The sequence below is a fragment of the Cebus imitator genome, unplaced genomic scaffold (genome assembly GCF_001604975.1).
Source record: "Cebus imitator isolate Cc_AM_T3 unplaced genomic scaffold, Cebus_imitator-1.0 Scaffold177, whole genome shotgun sequence".
Lineage (NCBI taxonomy): Eukaryota > Metazoa > Chordata > Mammalia > Primates > Cebidae > Cebus > Cebus imitator.
The window spans coordinates 279,889-297,711 of NW_016107492.1; the positions used below are offsets into that span (position 1 = coordinate 279,889).

General features: G+C 38.8%; 1 protein-coding gene across 4 annotated transcripts in view; it reads left to right on the forward strand.

Moving 5' to 3' along the window:
- GPRIN3 (GPRIN family member 3) overlaps positions 1–17,823 on the forward strand; it is a 66,825-nt gene that overhangs the window by 28,079 nt on the left and 20,923 nt on the right. Inside the window, exons 2-3 of one of the 4 annotated variants that reach the window (XM_017545080.2) lie at positions 367–452; positions 7,716–7,908. The exons of 2 other annotated variants lie outside the window; for them this stretch is intronic. The gene's annotated coding sequence lies outside the window, so the exon portion shown is untranslated. Of the gene's footprint in view, positions 1–366; positions 7,909–17,823 lie in introns of all 4 variants that reach the window. One more of the 4 variants, XM_017545076.2, reaches the window with a different exon arrangement.

Sequence of the window (17,823 nt, forward strand, 5' to 3'; positions counted from 1 at the left end):
AAGTCTGTCTCAAAAAAAAACAAAAAAGACAAAAAAACCTTATTTTCAAATAAAATCACATTCACCAGTTCTAGATGAACCTGAATAGGAGACAGTGTTCAACACAATAAAGAGCATTCATTTAACAGGAAGCAGCATGGAAGAAAGCAGAGAGACCATGACATATATGAACAACCATTTATCCTTCCTTATGGTTAAATTGAAAAGCTCTGGGGGAATCTAACAAGAGAAGTGAAGCTTAAGAGGCAGCAGAAGCCTCATCTCACTTGTATGCCAAACTCGGGAATTTGAACTTCATCTTGAAATATGTAGGTACCATAAAAGGATTTTAATTCTGGGACTAACGTGGTTATATTTACATTTTAGAAAAATGTCTCTGGCAGCAATGTGGAGTATTTAAAGAAGGTACAGATTGGAGGAAGAGAGATCACCACTTAAGAAGTCTTACTGTGGTAAGAAATGATAGAGCCCACATTATATTAGTAAGGAGACCAGGGAAGTGGTGGGTAGGTATAGGAGATATTACAAAGGAAGGATCTATAAGACTTGGTGGTTAGTTGGATCTGAGGAATGCAGAGAGAGAGAATGGCTTTGAAGTTTCTGGCTTGGATGAAAAGATGAAGATGACATTCAATGAGATAATTAAGAAGGAAGAAGATGCTTAGAGGTGAAACTGATGAGTTTGGGGCATATTTAATTTGAGATATCAGTAAGACTTCTAAATGGAGAGTTGCTATTTTGGAGATCAATACGGAGTTCTGGCTGGAGATGAATCTTGAGATTTATGAACATATAAGTAATTAGGTCCTCCAGGTTGAGTGTATGGAGTGAGAACAGAAGGTCTGGAAAATGCCAACATTTAGAAAATGAACTTAGAATAAAGAACTGAAGAATGGCAATAAGGAAGAGACTTCTGTAGAGAAAAGAGGAAAAACAAGTAAGAGCCTAGCGCAGATAAGAGCTTCCAGAGGACAGAGTGGTCAGAATGTCAAGTGCTGCAGAGAAGGCAACAAAGATAAGGAGAGAAATGTGCTCTTTTGTTTTGGCAAAGTCCAGTCATCGGTGGCTTGAGCAAGGGGAGTTTCAGTGGAATGCTGGGAATGACAAAGAAACCACCTGATAGTAGATTTGGGAGTGACCGTGCAAGAAGTGGGGAGTGGGGGGACTGTAGACTGTCTTTTTAGAAAGTTGAGTTGTGAGGAAAGCAGAGCTATATAGAAATCAGTCGCTACATGGGCTAGGAAAGAGATTTCCCTGATGATATAGGCTTGACTGTGCTGTGATCCAACTGAAGTGGGAACCCTGTGCTCTATAGAGCAGCTGCGGTAGCGGGGTGAGGGTGGCGAGGCAGGAAAAAGTTGGGACATCTCTTCCAAATAAAGGAGTCTACTGAGGACACATTTTTAAGACAGTTGAGGAATTTCTCACACAACTGCCATTGTGAGCTATTTGTTAACATGAAATAAAAATCACCTTTCCTTCATGCTCCATGTAATGGGCATTGTTTTGCTGTCCAACCTCCCAAATTCATTGTTTTCTTTTTACAATGCTCTTGTCTTCTCTAGGGGAACTGGTTCTTCCCTCTGTGCTCAGCCTTGGTGAAACTGTCCGTCAAGGTGCCCTGCCTTCTTCTTGTGAAGACCCAACTGGGCCTCTCTCCCAGGACTTTGAATCTGGAGCCTTTAAATGGAATCAAGGGTTTGGGAGAGGAGGGTGATTAGAGTTTCTTCCAGTGACAGTCCTCTACCATGACCTGATTTCTACCCTCTTTGAATCTTCTTCCATAGGTTTCCCCCTAATTCTGTCACTACCCCAGATCCTTGGATAGGCTGTAGTGCCTAAGACTCTGGAGCTACACAGCTTGGGTTCAAATCCCGATTTAGTTATACTCTAACTGCACAACCTGGAGCAAGTTACTCCTCTGTGCCTTGAAACCAAGTAACTCATCTGTAAAGTGGGGCTAATAGCAGTGCCTATTATGTAGGCATTAATCTAGAAATTAATAACTACAGTGCTTAGAATGCTGCCTAATCCAAGTAGGTGCTGCAGGTGCTGGTTATTATCATCCTAATAAATTCCTCGTCTGTATGCTAGCCAGGATTATTTGCTTCTGTGTGCCTCCAAAGAACCCTAATGGATACCTCCTTTATTCTGGATTAGTAACATTTTATTGTACTGCACTTGAAAATGTAGACATAATTAATAATTTTGTAGAAACTGATTATTTTTGACAATTCAGAAAAAGGAGAATTTAAATATGCCATCATATCTGTGGCAAATGAACGAAAGCTCTCATTTAAGAATCAGATAAAGGAAGTTAACGAGAGACATTAATGGCATGTTTTTACAGAATTTTAGAGAATAAAAATAAGGGAGAGATTTTTGAAACATTTTTGAAATATGGTAGCTCATTAGCTATTCATAGAAATGAGACAGATAATGATCAGTCCTTTCTTTAAGTTCAGAACACAGTAGAAAATACAGTGAACTGGAAATCTGATTTGGAACTCATGTCACTTACGTCTTCAAGAAGTTAATTGTTCTCACTGAGTTTCACTTTCCTCACTCAGAAAAATGCCTACTTCTGACACTGCATTTCAGGTCAGTCTGTTACACAGCAATATTGCAGCAATATACTAACTGATACATGGGATTATAAAACTGTGGGATTAGGAGAGATCACCCAGGGAAAAAAGGGCGTAGTGAAAAACACCAAGAAATAGATCTGAGCTGAGGAGCAAGAACTACCCAAGATGAACCAGGCAGAAAGACGTAAGAAAACAAACAGGCTGTGGGTCATGGAGGCCAAGAGAAGCGCATATTTCAAGGAAGAAACATGCACATTTTGCTAAGAGGTCAACTAAGATGAGGGCAGAAAGTCGTTTGGTTCCCTCCACATCAAGGTCACCACTACCCATAGCATGGACTAGATGGACTCTAGTAACCAAGATTGGGCTTTCTGAGTCAAACAACGGGCAACTGGAGACAAGACAATGGGCCAAGAAGGTTCAGACACACAAAGGCAGAGGATGAAAAAGGAGTTTGGAATTAGTAAGATATCCACATCAGGTGACTCAGAAGTCGATGGACAGGGCATACATGGCAATCTCCTTGTTGCAGACAAGTAGCCTGAAGGTCAGCAGTGTCCACTGACAATATAAGGTCCTGTGACAAAAGGGACAAAGCCAAGCTGTAGACCTGATGGGTGGAATGAGGGCCAGCAGCCAGGGATAGTGAACAGGAAACATCAGTCCTGCTTTCCCTGGAGGTCCTGGTCCCTCCCCTGGCATGCCCAGTGTGTGGACTGCAGACGACTCCTTGGGGATGGACATTCTGCTCCTGCAGGTCACTCATGCCTCCCACCTAGACAAATTCTGTCACTTTCTTGTAAATTTAGCCCACAGATGCAGGGAATACTGACCACTGTTGTTACCATGGGCCTGGATCTAAACTTTCTAAGCTATTTTGAGACTCCAACCATGACCCCAAAAGCCACATTGAAAATGTCTTTTTAAATGTAAATTGTTATACATAGGTCCACCTAAACCAGTATATTTGACACATACCTTTATGAGCTTTCATTTCGTAGAACATATCCTCCTCACACCCCCATATAGGAATATTAATTATGAGTTCCAATTAGAGCTGCAGGAGCTCATCTCATCCTGCTAGATGCTCGGCAGGTGAAGCACCACCCAGCCAGCATGCCCCCTCCACAAATGAGAGTAGGGGAAACGGTGCCATCATCTTTGAACTCCCATCATGGGGTAATAGAAAAGTGGCTGGGAAACACTGTACTATGCTAATGTGCCTGACAAGAATAATAATCTCTAACTTTTGCCTTCATTTCCTAATGGTTTGCAGTGCACTCACATTATCTTCTTTTACCTTTCAAGGCTCTCAGATGAGGGGAGGTTATATGTCTCACGTGTAACAGATTACCTGTATTTTCTGCAGAGGAACACTAGAGAGATATCTAGTTTTTCAAAAGAAATTGCTAATGGTATCTTTTTCAACTAGTCTCTCTGCACATATAAATGATAAGCAAAAGCAAAATTCAAAATCTAGGTGATAATTGAAGCGACTAGTGCAGTATTATCTAATGAGAGGGGTCTGTAATTAAGAAAGATTCCATTAAAGATGAATTAGAATATCACCAGCAAGAACTATAATAATCTTACTAAAATAAATATTTAAAAGACAGCAAAGATCAATGCATAGACAAGTTGTAGCATAAATAAGAAGTAAAAATTGTATAAAATAAAACTGTACATGATATCTCGCGAATAATAGGTGCTCAGATAATATCTGTTAAAGATATTTGGTCTATTCAAAATTCATTGTTGTCATCAAAAAATATCCTGTATTATTTGCCGTGTGGTGAGGGACAAGATGGCTCTGGGTGCAGAGAAAAGTATTACTGTGCATCTCTTTTCTACTAATTAAAGCAAGAATTTCTTGGAATTCAGTTCTCTTGAGGCAGGTAAAACTCACAGAACCTTTCCTTGAAATTAAATCGACCTGGCCTAGGCTAATTGTAGACATTATTCATTATGGAACTGGAAGCTCCACATAAAACTGACCCCCGTTAAGGTGAGTTAGGCAGATGGGAGTTTTTTCTTCGTGAAATGTGTTGGCAAATATTAACCCATCTGATCGGTATCCCAGATTGCACTACTGTGACGGCATTACAGCTCGTCATTGCTGGTGACGTGGACAAGGAGGCAAAGGTCTACTTCATTAAAGGAAGGTAAAAATAACAACTGAGTGAGAGGTTACACAACCATTTCTTGGACAGCTCTTTGCAGGGCTGGTAGGAAATGGGTTACCAGGAAGGAGAGCTGCATTCTGCTCCTCCAAGAGTGAATGCAATTGTTATCTTGTTAGCCAGGGCACTGAACTGCTGGAGCAGATCTTGTCCGACTGTCAGGGAATCTGTTCTGAAGAAGGAAGAGGGAAGCTTTTCTTTTGTCTTTTATGTCTGTTTTGATTCTTCTTTGCTACTGACCAAGATACCCACATAACCTAAGGTCAAGGAATGTGCTAACTCAATCTAGCATTGAGTGGCTGCTGGCTGTCGGCAGGGTTCTATTATTTTAACATTGATTAGAATATCTTGAATAGCAAAATATAGAGATTATCAGTAAAAATTTCAAATTAGATACCCAACTTTTGTTCTATTACCCAAATCACAGAGCCAAACCTGTCTTGCAACTGAGGCTTCTTTGCAAACAAAGTTATTGCTTTACTCTTAGAAATTGCTTCCTATCAATCCTCTATGTGGGGGCTCACATACCATATGCTGTGCTCACACACACACACACACAACACACACACACACACGCACGAGTTACCTGGACCGTTATTGGAAAATGTAGACGCTACCAGAACACCGTGCTTGCCAAAGAGGCGGAAGCCTGAAGCTCTTCTGTCCACATCCACAGCTGTTATACCCATCCTGCCTCAGTGTTCATATTTGGTGCCAAACACCAGCCATCCGCACCTCCTCATTTACCTCATTTACCTGTCAGTAATGGGTCTTTCCCAGAGTAGGACAGCAGCTACCTGTTGTCACTCCTTAACCTCAGTGCCAATCTAATTAGCTCTGAAAGGTTATCAAGAAGTCAGGCAACACTGGAAAGACAAGGGGTTGGAAGACAATTGCTGACAAATGTAGTCCTTTTAATCCTTCCCTGCCCATAGCATCATCCCAGAAGGCCCAATCTCTGCCTCGTCCTGCAAGTTCCTGACATTGATTCATCTGGATCTGCCACCCACTCCAGCTCTTTATGCCCCTATTCCCCTGCTCACTGCCAACTCTCCAATTCACATCTGGCAGCAGGCATGGCCGAAGTGGTTAGGGGCTAAGGGAGTGCCCAGGCACAGCTTGGCAGGTGAGACTGAGCCCAGGAGATAGGTTCTTGAGAGCACTCTCTGACCCAGGAAGCCAACTCACTAAGTCACCGAGGGCTCTGTTCACCAGGTAGTTTCAGTGCTTAAAGTTAGATGTTCCACGTGTTTTATTGAGAGTGTATCTGCAGTGGGTGTTTGGTAATATCCACTTAACATTCTTCTCCAAAATTAAACTATTGCAGCCATGCATTATAGACTAGAACATTTGGAGCCAAGCCAGAATAGGTTTCTGAAGAACTTTGACCCTTTGGCAGGAGGGATGGCCAGTTAGCCAGGCAAAAGGCCCACCCCCAACCTGAAATTCCATGATAGGATCTAAACCACGCCTCCATCTTGGCGGGCTTTTGTATGGAGCTGATCCTACTTAACTAAAACAAGGATTGATTCTGTAGAATTCAGAGAATGACACACCTGTAATTTTTTTAAAGCCTTGCAGATCATTCTGCTGGACAACTAAGTTTGGGATCCAAATCTATGCCAAACTTTTCATTTCCCAGGTGAAGATACTGAGGCTCCCAAAACTCAAGTCTGTGTCTTTTAAACAATGGTGTTTTCTCCACTGCCCTGTGATGCTTTGCTGCAAGTTTTCTTTTGTGCCTTCAGGGACACTGTGACAATCAACATGATTACTATCAAATAATTACCCTTTTATACAGTCAGTGCAAATATCAATAGTCAAAAAGGCAAGTACATTTTAGTACAATTATGAAAGAAATTTTGACCTCATGAACCCCCTGGAAAGAGATCCTGAAACCCCAAAAAGCCCAGGAACTATACTTTGGAACTTCCAAGTAGACAATCAGCTTCCTTGCTGTTATCCCACACCTTAATAAGGATAGCAACAACAGGCAAAAATAAATACGTTTCATTTCAACAAGCACAATTAAACACAAACATACTTCACCTTGACAACAACACAGTTAAATAGCACTTTGGGGTTATTTTGTCTTCTGTCACCAATCGTTTATTTGGTGTGTTGCTGTATGTGCTAGATTCTTTGTGATGAGAGAAATGAATCTTTGTCTTGGTCAAGCCCTGTTCCCCCATTTGTCTCATCCTCTCATCTGCCTTTCCCACTCTGGAATTATCATTTGTTTAGACATCTGCTTTTCTGACTTCATAATATGCTTCTTGAGGGCAGAGTCTATGTTTACTCATGTCATATCCTCAGTGCCCACTTTAGCACTTAGTACGCTATTGCTTAAGTAATTGGGCTAAATTAAACTGACTATAATAATAAGGAAGATCTGCCATTTGGAAAAAGGATACATAACATAACATATTAAGTCATGGGTGTCACACACAGGTCATCTGCAGGGCATATCACAGAGATTTGCTTGCTGGAATGGAGAGCCTGTGAAAAAAGTGTTTCTGTAATCACGAGGCATGTTTTTTAACATTAGTATATGTTCTAGCGGTTGCAGAGTCAGGAGTGGTAAGGCTCTGTTGCCATAAATCTGTTTCACTCCAGATTATTTTTTGCAGCTTGTTGAAATTCTAAATCAATTAATGTTACATTCCAAATTGCTGTAGTATTCTGCTTTGTCATTAATATGGCCTTCAGGAGACGTAAACCCCAATTTGTAGATTTAAGCTCCAATTTTTAGTGCTGATTGGATTAAAGCTATAACTGGGGCTATTAATTAACTTGAATTTGGGATTGGGACCAAGGTGACTAAATTTTCAGATGGCATAAACTTAGTGAGATTGCCATGTAACACATTTACTATTTCTTAAATTAAGAAAAATAGATGATCTTCAAAAAAAAAAAAATGTGGTTTCTCCTTCTTTCTTGTTTTCAGCACTTCTAAAGCTCTATGTGCTAGATTCTGTGATAGATACCAGAGGGTCCAAGCTGAACACATGGTTATGTACTTGGATGGAGCTCTGAATTAAGCTTTCTGTTTTCAATCTGTGGATCATGATGGAGATCAATTTGGTGTGTTTCAGTGAGCATTTTTAAATGGAATAGAATTGAATAGAAAATATCAGAAGGTAAGTATTGTTTTATTAACTTTGATTTTGGTAAAATAGGTAAGTGGTTGAATATGAATGTGGGTACTGGGTTGTTATATATATATATATTTTTTTTACACTGGATTGTGTTGAAAAAGCATGAAATCTGCTGATATAGCTGATTAACAGAGAAAGTTTATGAGAGCCTAGATATTACATTAAAGCAAAGTGGGAAGTAAAAAAAGAAAAAACAACTTTTACAGCCTTCCCACTAAGATACAGGCCCCATCTCCAGGTTCTTGTTTCCTCCATCGCCCTCCATAATCTGTTGGTCTGTCTCAGTCCTGTCAGGCTTCTATAGCAGAATACCACAGACTGTGTAGCTTTCAAACAACAGCAATTTATTTCTGGAGGCTCGAAAGTCCAAGATCAAGGTGCTGGCAGTCAGTGTTTCGAGAAGGCTTCCTTTCTGGTTCATTGACAGCTGTCTTCTTGCCACATCCTCACATAGTGGAAGGCGATTTGGGGAGTATTCTGGGGTCTCTTTTATAAAAGCAATAATATCATTCATTAGGTCTCTGACCTCCTGACCTAATCACTTCCCAAAGGCCCACCTCCAAATAACCATCACACTGGGTTTGATGTTTCAACATGAGTTGTGGGGAGACACAAATACTCAGTCTGTAGCAGAGAACAAGTTCCGATCATTCTGGTTTCAAAACATGTACTGCACCCTTGTCTTTCTCTCTCTACTGCCCTTCTCATTGCTTGTCCAGACTATTGTTTTAACCATCTGTCCAACATTTACTCCACTAACCCCATTACATCCAGCCCTTCATATTCATGAATTTCACATCCATGGATTCAACCAACCACAGATCAAAAACTTCCTTAAAAAAATACATAATAACAATACAATAATAAAAAATAATACAAGTTTTTAAAATACCTTATAACAACTATTTACATAGCATTTGCATTGTATTTGGTATTATAAGTAATCTAGAAAAGATGTAAAATACATGAGAATGTGTGTAGGTTATATGCAAATACTACAACATTTTATTTAAGGGACTTGAGCATCTGTGGGTTTTGGTGTCCAAAGGGGGTCCTGGATGATGGTACGTATATACCATGCACTGAAAATGGGACTTTGATCCTGCCATTCCTATCATGGAAGCATGTCAATAAGATGACAAAGAAGGCAGGCTCTAAAGTCAGTGGTATTGCTTCCTAGCTATTTGACTTTGGGCAAGTTGATTATATTTTCTGAGCTTCAGTTTCATTGACCATAAAATACTAGTTAAATGAGTTCTACCTCCTAGGATTATTGTGAGGTTTAAATGAGATAATGCTTATGAAGTCTTTGGATCATAAAAGCACCAATACCATAGTAACTGTTCAAGAAAATATGTTCCCACATCACAATATATTGCTAACCTCTAGGATGAGGTGTATACTCTTCAGACCACAAATCAACTTTCCATAATCTGAACATTATAGTTAAAACATTAGTCAGATCCTTCTGCTTCACAGCCTGACCACTGTACCTATCCCTGAGCATTGTAGTCTTTGAAACGTTTGACTTCTCTTTCAGTCACTACTTCTGCAATGAATATTTATTCTTCTAGGCTGCACCAACTTCCAAGATCTGGATAGTACTTCTTGTTTTCTTTCATTCACCTGGCCCTTAGCAATATGTCTAATTAGTTATTGTTTCTCTTTTGTGTACCTTGATGCATGAAATTTATAGCAGACCAGCCTGGGTAACCTGGCGAAACCTCCTCTCTTCAAATACAAAAATAATTAGCCAGGTGCTGTGGTGTGCCTATTAATTTATCGTCTTTATTCCTGAGACTTTGTACTACCACTAGACAAAGGGAAGCCCCTTTATCTTTATTTCTCTTGTTCCTTTTGCCCCTTTTTATAGTGAATAAAGTCATCACATCTCTCTTGTCACTTCCTTTATACTTTTAAATGTCACTATGTATTCTGTTTTGGTAACTTTAAAATGGTAATGAATGGACAAATCTTGCTAAATACTTTCTCCTTAAATGAGAATTAAAGATACTCAAGAGAATTAATACTCAAGATTTGCATATTATTGATTGAGTAAATTAATCCAGCAGTTCAAAACATTATTTTAAGTTAAAAGGACATTTATTCTCTTAGTTCCTCAAATATTTGATTTAAAGCTCAGTGTGATGGAACCCTACTGTTACAGGAAAATATTCCAGTCTTTCCACAAATATTTTTGAACACCAGTTATGTGCTCAAACCACACAGCAAGAGATTGGATTATTTTGTAGCACCTAATCACCTTTCTTGAAGATGAAGTGGAAATTCCTATTATGATTTTTTCAACAGTTGAATAGGCTTGAAGAACCATATTTTGTCTTGTACAGGAGAATATGGTTCTAAATAATGGGTATCTTAACCTTAATCCAAGCAAAATGTCATTTAGATATAATCATTTCTTGTATCCTGCCTGCTCTAGTGAACAATTTCTGTAATAAATTTCACAGTTGAAGGATTAAGCCTTAGAAATGATTCATTATGAAAAGAGTGAGTACAAAATACACTAGCCTTTTGGAGGAGGTAGGAGAAAGACTGCGCAGATGGGGCCTGTAGAGGGGGCGGTGTGGACGTTGTAAGACAGATCTAGTTCTGGAAAGATGCCCTGAAAGAGAAGTTTAGTTAAATACTACCGTGGTGATTTGCTCTCTCCTTAATAATTGCGTCCCACATTCAGCAGGCTAGCCTGCTAAAAAAAATTCATTATTGCTCAATTGAAGTATTCACCTAATTTGTAGAGGAAACCCAGCAGGACCACTCTAACAGGAAGAATGAGAAGCAGGAAGAATGGTCATCTTGGAAGAACATTATTTGTACCAGAGTATTAAATATTGTTTAAAAAATCATTAAATATTGTTTAAAAAAACAATTTTTCCTCAAGGTACCAATTAGGAACCTAGAAATATTTGGAGATCCCTTCATGGGAATAAATCTGCCATCCCACCTTTCATGAACCTCCAGAGCCATGCATATCAATCATGCCTCAACCTCATGAGCTTCTCCTTTTTCTCCTTCAGCTGATACTCTTAAAGTTTCTTAACAATCATTCAAGGGTTATGTAATACTCACTATTTTTCTTGCTTTCATAGCCAGTTCTTTAAGAGAGATATAAATATTTAACAACTGGCTTTCTGGGAGAAAAGTGCCTGAATTTGGAGAGTTTGCCAATTTCTGGGGTGTGAATATTCCCACAGTGGCCCAATTTCAAGCTACCTACATGATGTCACTGATCATGAGGTTGGAAATAGAATAACACAACCAGCTCTGTGAGCCAGCGCCACCACACAATTGGTTGTGGGCCCACTATTCCCATCTTTCTACATTTGTATACCTTAGTAGTGGCTTCAGAATTTTTACATAAAAGGGAATTTCAGGATCAACTCAGTTGGAAGGGGAGGCTGCATAGGGAGTATACTTCTTTTATTGGACTATGCATTTAATTGAAGTGAGTTGGGGGGATTCGGGAGGGATAGCAGAGCTGCCCTGCCTGTGCCCTTTACCTGCCCTTGGCATAGCCAGCCATAGACATCTTCTACTCTAGTCTTGTTCCTTGTGCTTGAAACACCTTTGCAATCTCTTGAAACACCTTTGCAATCTTTTTCTAGCTTTGCGTCCTACATGCCACCAGTCATTAAATGCTGCCAATGCCACCTCTGTGATAGTTTCCATATCTCTTTTCTCTTTGTATTCTTACCAACAACACTGATGGATTCTTTCTTATCTCTTGTGTGGAAATAGCCTCATAGTTGATCTCTCTACCTGTGGACTTTCCCCTGCTAATCAGTGCAACTTTAAATCTGCTTTTTTGGGAAGTTTCCTAATTGTTTCACTGGTCTGTTGGAAAACCTCTAGTAGCTTCCTGTTGCCCACCAAAAAAGCCCGAACTCGTTGAGGCTATTAAGGCTTTCCAGTTTAACTCAAACATTCTGCTGTCTCCCAGTAATAGCCACTTTTGTGTAACTACATCCCAGTATTATGGCTTTACAAATATCACGCACTTTAACAAGTCAGGCACATCTCGGTATGTACCAGATGATAAATGTTTTTGATGATACCTCTGCTTATGAATATACTATGCTGAAGCTTTCAGGACAACCCACCCTTTCCTGAATAAATGCCATATTCCCCCAACATCTGCATCTTTCTTTGTGTAAGTTCTCTGATGTCCTCCCTCCTGTATAGTTGAAATCTTCCCTATCATTCAAAGTCCAACTCAAATGCATGTAACACTTAAAGACATTAATAACAAGAGATAATAGATCCTAAATCAGAAGTTAAAGAGAAACAACTGTGGCATCTATATGGCTTACACCAGAAGCCAGAGATGGACTGGGGCCCAGAAAAGAAAGAATGTTAAGGATCAATGAAAAGCAGTGATAAGCAACCCCTAGAAAAGGCATTCTAATACTTTTGAACCAGAGGCGTCATGTGCCTCCATGTCAGGGGGACAGTGAAACTTCTAAAGCTGGTTATATACTATCAAGCAGTCACATATAATAAGAGTACCTCAATTAGGCAGGTCGAATTCCAGATTTATTCCCAGATATCTAGTAGAGCCTAATTACATACTTGATACCTGCATGTAGAACTGGTTTAAACAAAGTAAGAACTGGTGTAATATTAGAAAACCCAGAGAGTGCACTGAGATAAAACAAGATCAAAAAGTGAAATTGCAGAGAGGAACATCCTTCTCAATTTTGCACCATGGATAGTCTTAGCAGTGTGAACTCAGAAGGTTTAACAAGAATTATAAAATGGATAACCTCTTGGTTATGGGGCTCGAGCTGGTAGGAGTCTTGTTTTCCCAGTCTTACTCTTCTTTACATTTGCTACATTTTACACAGTGGAAATAAGACTGTGTTTCCAGAGCTTTTCAAATACAAAAGAATAATTTTAAAAATCACCCATAAACCCACCATATAGTAACCAACTGACACTTAGTCTGCTTCCTTCTAATATTTTTTGTACATATATATTTCTTTACATGTTGTGTTGGATATAAATTTCTTGCAGCCTATAACATCACAATTTATTGATATAATTTATCAAAAATTAATAAAAATGAAGAATTATAAAAATGACATATATATTCCTAAGATTTTTCTTTCAAATTAAAAAACATGAATTTGTGTCATTCACTAACGATTTAGTGAATTTGTATCCCACACTAATCATTTATAAGGCCAGAGGTCTTCTTTGAGAATGGATCCATTGATTGGAGTTTTGGATCATCTTTCTTACAGAAACTCACTATGGAACCTCAATATTTTTCTGCTTCCATTTTGTTACAATGGAGCAAGGCAATCATAATTAAGAATAAGAATGTTAGATGTTTACAGTGATTTTCCTATCTTTTACAGCTGTCTCACTCACCCTTAATTCAATAGCAACTTGGTTTTAGCAACCCATCTTTGTCAAGTTTTCCCAAACCATTCAACTTCATCTCAAAGGAACAAGAAAACTTTTTGCACTCATGCTTCATCCTTTTTATATAATTGTAGTCAAATTATGTGGTGACAAGAACAAGAGTAAGTGGCATGCATAAGTTTCTGAAGAGCTACTTATTCCTGGTCTTCATGCAATAATCAGCAATGGGAAGGCTTGCCAATTATCAACTGGGCAGGCCTGCAGAGAGGGGCCCACCAGCTGCCAATTCCTTGAGTCATGGCCACGTCAGTAAGTCCCACCTTGGAAATGGAAAGCTCGTCTGTCTGTTAGGGGCAGGTTATTGATCAAGTTTCTTCTGTATAACCCTACAGTGAACTTCATTGTTCACAAACCCCAACCAGTTATTTTGTTTACTATCTTAAATTCGATTCCAAGGGGTAGAATTACTGCCTCAAAGGGTACAGATATTTGTCATGTTCTTAATCCATCGGTCAACTTGTGTTCCTATAATCAGTACTGAGAATACTATATCCACCCTTACAACAATTGAACATTATTCTTAACCTTTGAAATGAAATACACAAAAATACAGCATTTTGTGTTAATTTACCTGAATATGGTATTACATAATGTGGTGGAACTCACCCCTGCATGCATTTCAGCTTCTCCTAAGAAGCAGCTTAAATATTGCCATATATTATCATTTTAGCTGCAAACTATATTACATTGTTACAAAGTAAGTAATGAATAGCAGCATATTGATTCTGTTATAAAATATTGGAAAATAAATTATATTAGGCCTATGCCAACATAAATAAGGAGGCACAAGGGAAGAAAGGAAAAAAGGAAGGAAGGAAGGGTGCAAGGAAGGAAGGAAAGCCCAATAATTCATGGGGTAGTATAATAAATAATCATCAGCTGAAATTTTATTGGAAGGGAAGCAATATTTTAATGTTTAGCTTTGTACTAAAGCATAGCAGTCTGCAAGGTCAGCATATGTTCCTAGTAACTCACCACAAAGTTTTAAATGTTCCAGAAAACATCCAAGGAGCAAATATAGTAAGTATTCCCTAGGTTAGAAAAACAAATTTGAAAGAATATTGTTTAATTTGGGATATTTTTCTGAAAATGTATTTATTGCTACATTTTATCCAAAGTATTTTAAACAAAAAGTATTGTAATCAGTTACTTCCAAGTCCCCAAATAAGATATACCTTATCTACAAATAGAATTAGAAATTTCCTGTCTCCACAGCGATAACTTTAGAGGAACAGAATTTATTATTTAAATTAGCCTCTCAAAACACTGATAAAGATCCCTTTATATTAAAACCATATCTTAAGTAAAAATTGAAGGTAGTATAAGAATACTTATGGTGGCACTATTGCTTGGTATTTGAACTATAATTATCCCCAAAACATCCAGGTTTATGATTACCTCATCTATATTGTCCTCAGAGAAAAATCTATCCTTGAGTGCAATTAGTAAAAGCTAACTGAAAATCATTAAAACTGTGGCATACTACAAAAGCAGGCTAAAACAAAAAGGGCAGTGTCCATTCAACAAATGTTTGCTGTGAGCTTATTATGGGTTGCTACTTGATCTAGGCACTTTAGGTATCAATGACCAAAATAAAAGACAAAATCTTGCCCCCTTGAAACCTCTGCATTCCAGCAGGGGAAGACACTACGTATATAATGCTCACAATAAATGGGTAAATGTTTTGGTATTTTAGAAAGTGATTAGTGTTATGGAAAAAAAAATCATAAGTAAATTCAGCTGGGCTTTGGAAGTGGCAGAAAGCAGAAGTCAGTGGGCTTGACGTTTCGCAATAGTTTTGTCTTCAGGAACCTCTTTGAAAATGGACACATGAGCAAGACTTAAAGAAGCCCTGCATGACCCTCCACCTTATGTCTCTAACCTTGCCCCTTGTTCTGTCCTCACCTGCTTGGCGCCAGCTGCCATTCTGAACTTCTCACTCTTCCCCATGAGCTCCTGCATAGGGCCTTTGCACTGTAGCTGCACCCTCTGCCTAGAACCCTCTTCCCCAAGCATTCAGGGAATAGAAGGTGGCCAGAACCAAGTATAAGGCTTAGTCTGTTTGTGTTGCTATAAAGGAATACCTTAGGCTGGATAATTTGTAAAGAAAAGACATTTATTTCACTCATGGTTCTGCAGGTTGTACAAAAAGCCTGGCACCTGTATCTGCTTCTGGGGAAGGCTGCAGGCTGCTTCCACTCATGGTAGAAGGCAAAAAAAAAAAAAAAAAAAAAAGCGTGTGCAGAAATCAAATGGGGAGAGAGGAAGCAAGAGGGGCGAGGAGGAGCCAGGCTCTTTGTATCTACCAGCTCTCACGGGAAATAATAGAGAACTCATTCATATTGAAGGGAGGACATGAATCTATTCCTAAGTGATCCACCCCCATGACCTAAACACATCTCACTAGCCTCACCTCCAACATTGGAGATTAAGTTTCAACATGAGGTTTGGAAAGACAAACATCCAAACTATATGAAGAGGCAATATGTGCAAAGTGTCCTGAGCTTGGTAAAACGACAAACTGATACAGAAGAAGAGAAATGGAACAATCGCTACAGTTTGGTGTCATCAGAAAAGCTCTTGGGGCAAAATTACCTTTCAAAATGCTTTCAAAATGTAGCCCTTTTGTCTACATTTTCTTTATCCACATACATCATGAGTTCATCTTTATTTCACATTTTGTATTCTTGGAGACAGTAGTGGCACTTAAGAACATGAGTTTGGGAGTCAGACTAGGTTTTGAATTTCAACTCTGCCATTTAGTAAATGCACACCTTTAATGAGCTGGAATTCTCTGGGCCTCAGTTTCCTCATCCGTAAAATGAGGAAAATAAGACAATAATCCTTCTCTGAAGCTGGTTTTCGGATATGTAAATAACACATAGAATCTGACAAATGTTGCTAATGTTGCAGGACTTAACATAGTTCAGCTAACGATGGGGTTCTTTCCCCTACAGCCATGAAAATTCAGGCTCACAGACAATTCGAATGGTTACTAAGACCGGGTTTTATTGAGTGAAAAGGAAGAAAAGGGGGAAACAGGGACTCTCGCAAGGCCAGAGTCCCTGCTAGAGCACTTCCTGCCCAGCGACCATTTGAATCCCAGGTTTCACCCAGGAAGAGGAGGGGCCAGGCTCCTCCCTGCTGCAGATGGTGCAGGCTTCACCCACTGCACATTCCTCCCAGTGCACAGGCTGGTTGGAGATGCTCTGGGACCCCCATCCCACCTGGCTATCTCAATAAGAGAACATACCAATCAGAAAATGAAATGAATCAGATAGTGAAGGACATCTTTTAAATTGTGCCAAAATGTATACATCTTATTTCTAGGTGAATGGGGAATCATTAACATTTTTTTTCCTGCACAGAGAAGTGGCATATTTGTTTTACAAAGGTTACATTAGCAGCAAGTGGAGGGTGTTTCCCATTCACTAAATGAGACCAGTTAGTAGAATATTGTGCTTTCGTGAGATATGATAAATTCATTCAAGCCCAGTAGTGACAGAAGAGGTGGATTTAATAACTGGCAATTAAAATATATTTTCCAAGTTTTGTATCTTGACATTTAGTCAATTCCCAAAATATAGAGAAACAAAAATAAATGCATTTTTTTCTTAATCGCTTTTATTGATGTTTGACCTAATTTCTCAGTTGTTTGTCTTAGGTCATCTTTGGATTTATTGTTTGAGGGATATATGCTTTGAAAACCAACCGCTAGAGCTACCAGGAACAGGAAAGTAGATGGGAAGGACAGTGGCGCCAGGGTGGGCAGGGTGGAGAAATCAACTAATAAACAGGAGTCAGAAAGTCTGGGAAAAGTAACTTAAGTAAACTTTTATTTTGTGGCCTAACAGACATTACTTTAAAAAGCATTTCTTAGCTGTTGACTTGGAAAAATATTCACATTACCCAGCTTGGAGCTTTTAGATAACCAAGATGGATAAGAAAATTACGGTTTCCTTAGTTGCATGGCCAGGCTGACCTCCCTGCACAGCAAAGAGGAGATGGGAAGAGTGCTGAAGTGTAGACCAGCACAAATCTGTCATCACTGATAGAGAAACTTCAGAGTACATGCTTGCTCAGTGTTGCCTAGGTGAGGAGCACCAGGTGTTAAATGTTTTATTATTTTTTAGTAGGTAATAAGTTCATATAGTTTAAAATTCCAAAAATAAAAGATATTAAGTGAAAAAAATCTTCCATCCATTCTATCCCCCAGGTACCATTTTCCTTCTCTGATAGCAATTTTTTATTTATCTTTGCAGAAATATTGTATATATCTACAAGCAAAGATACTCATTTTTCTCTTCTTAATACAAATGGTAGCATACAAAACATGCTCTGTATCTTGAAGTTTTATTATTATTATTGGGTTTTTGTTTGGTTTTAGTTGCTGTTTTACTTAAAAATGTATTTGGAGATTATTTCATATCAATTCTTTTTTCTTTTTTTTTT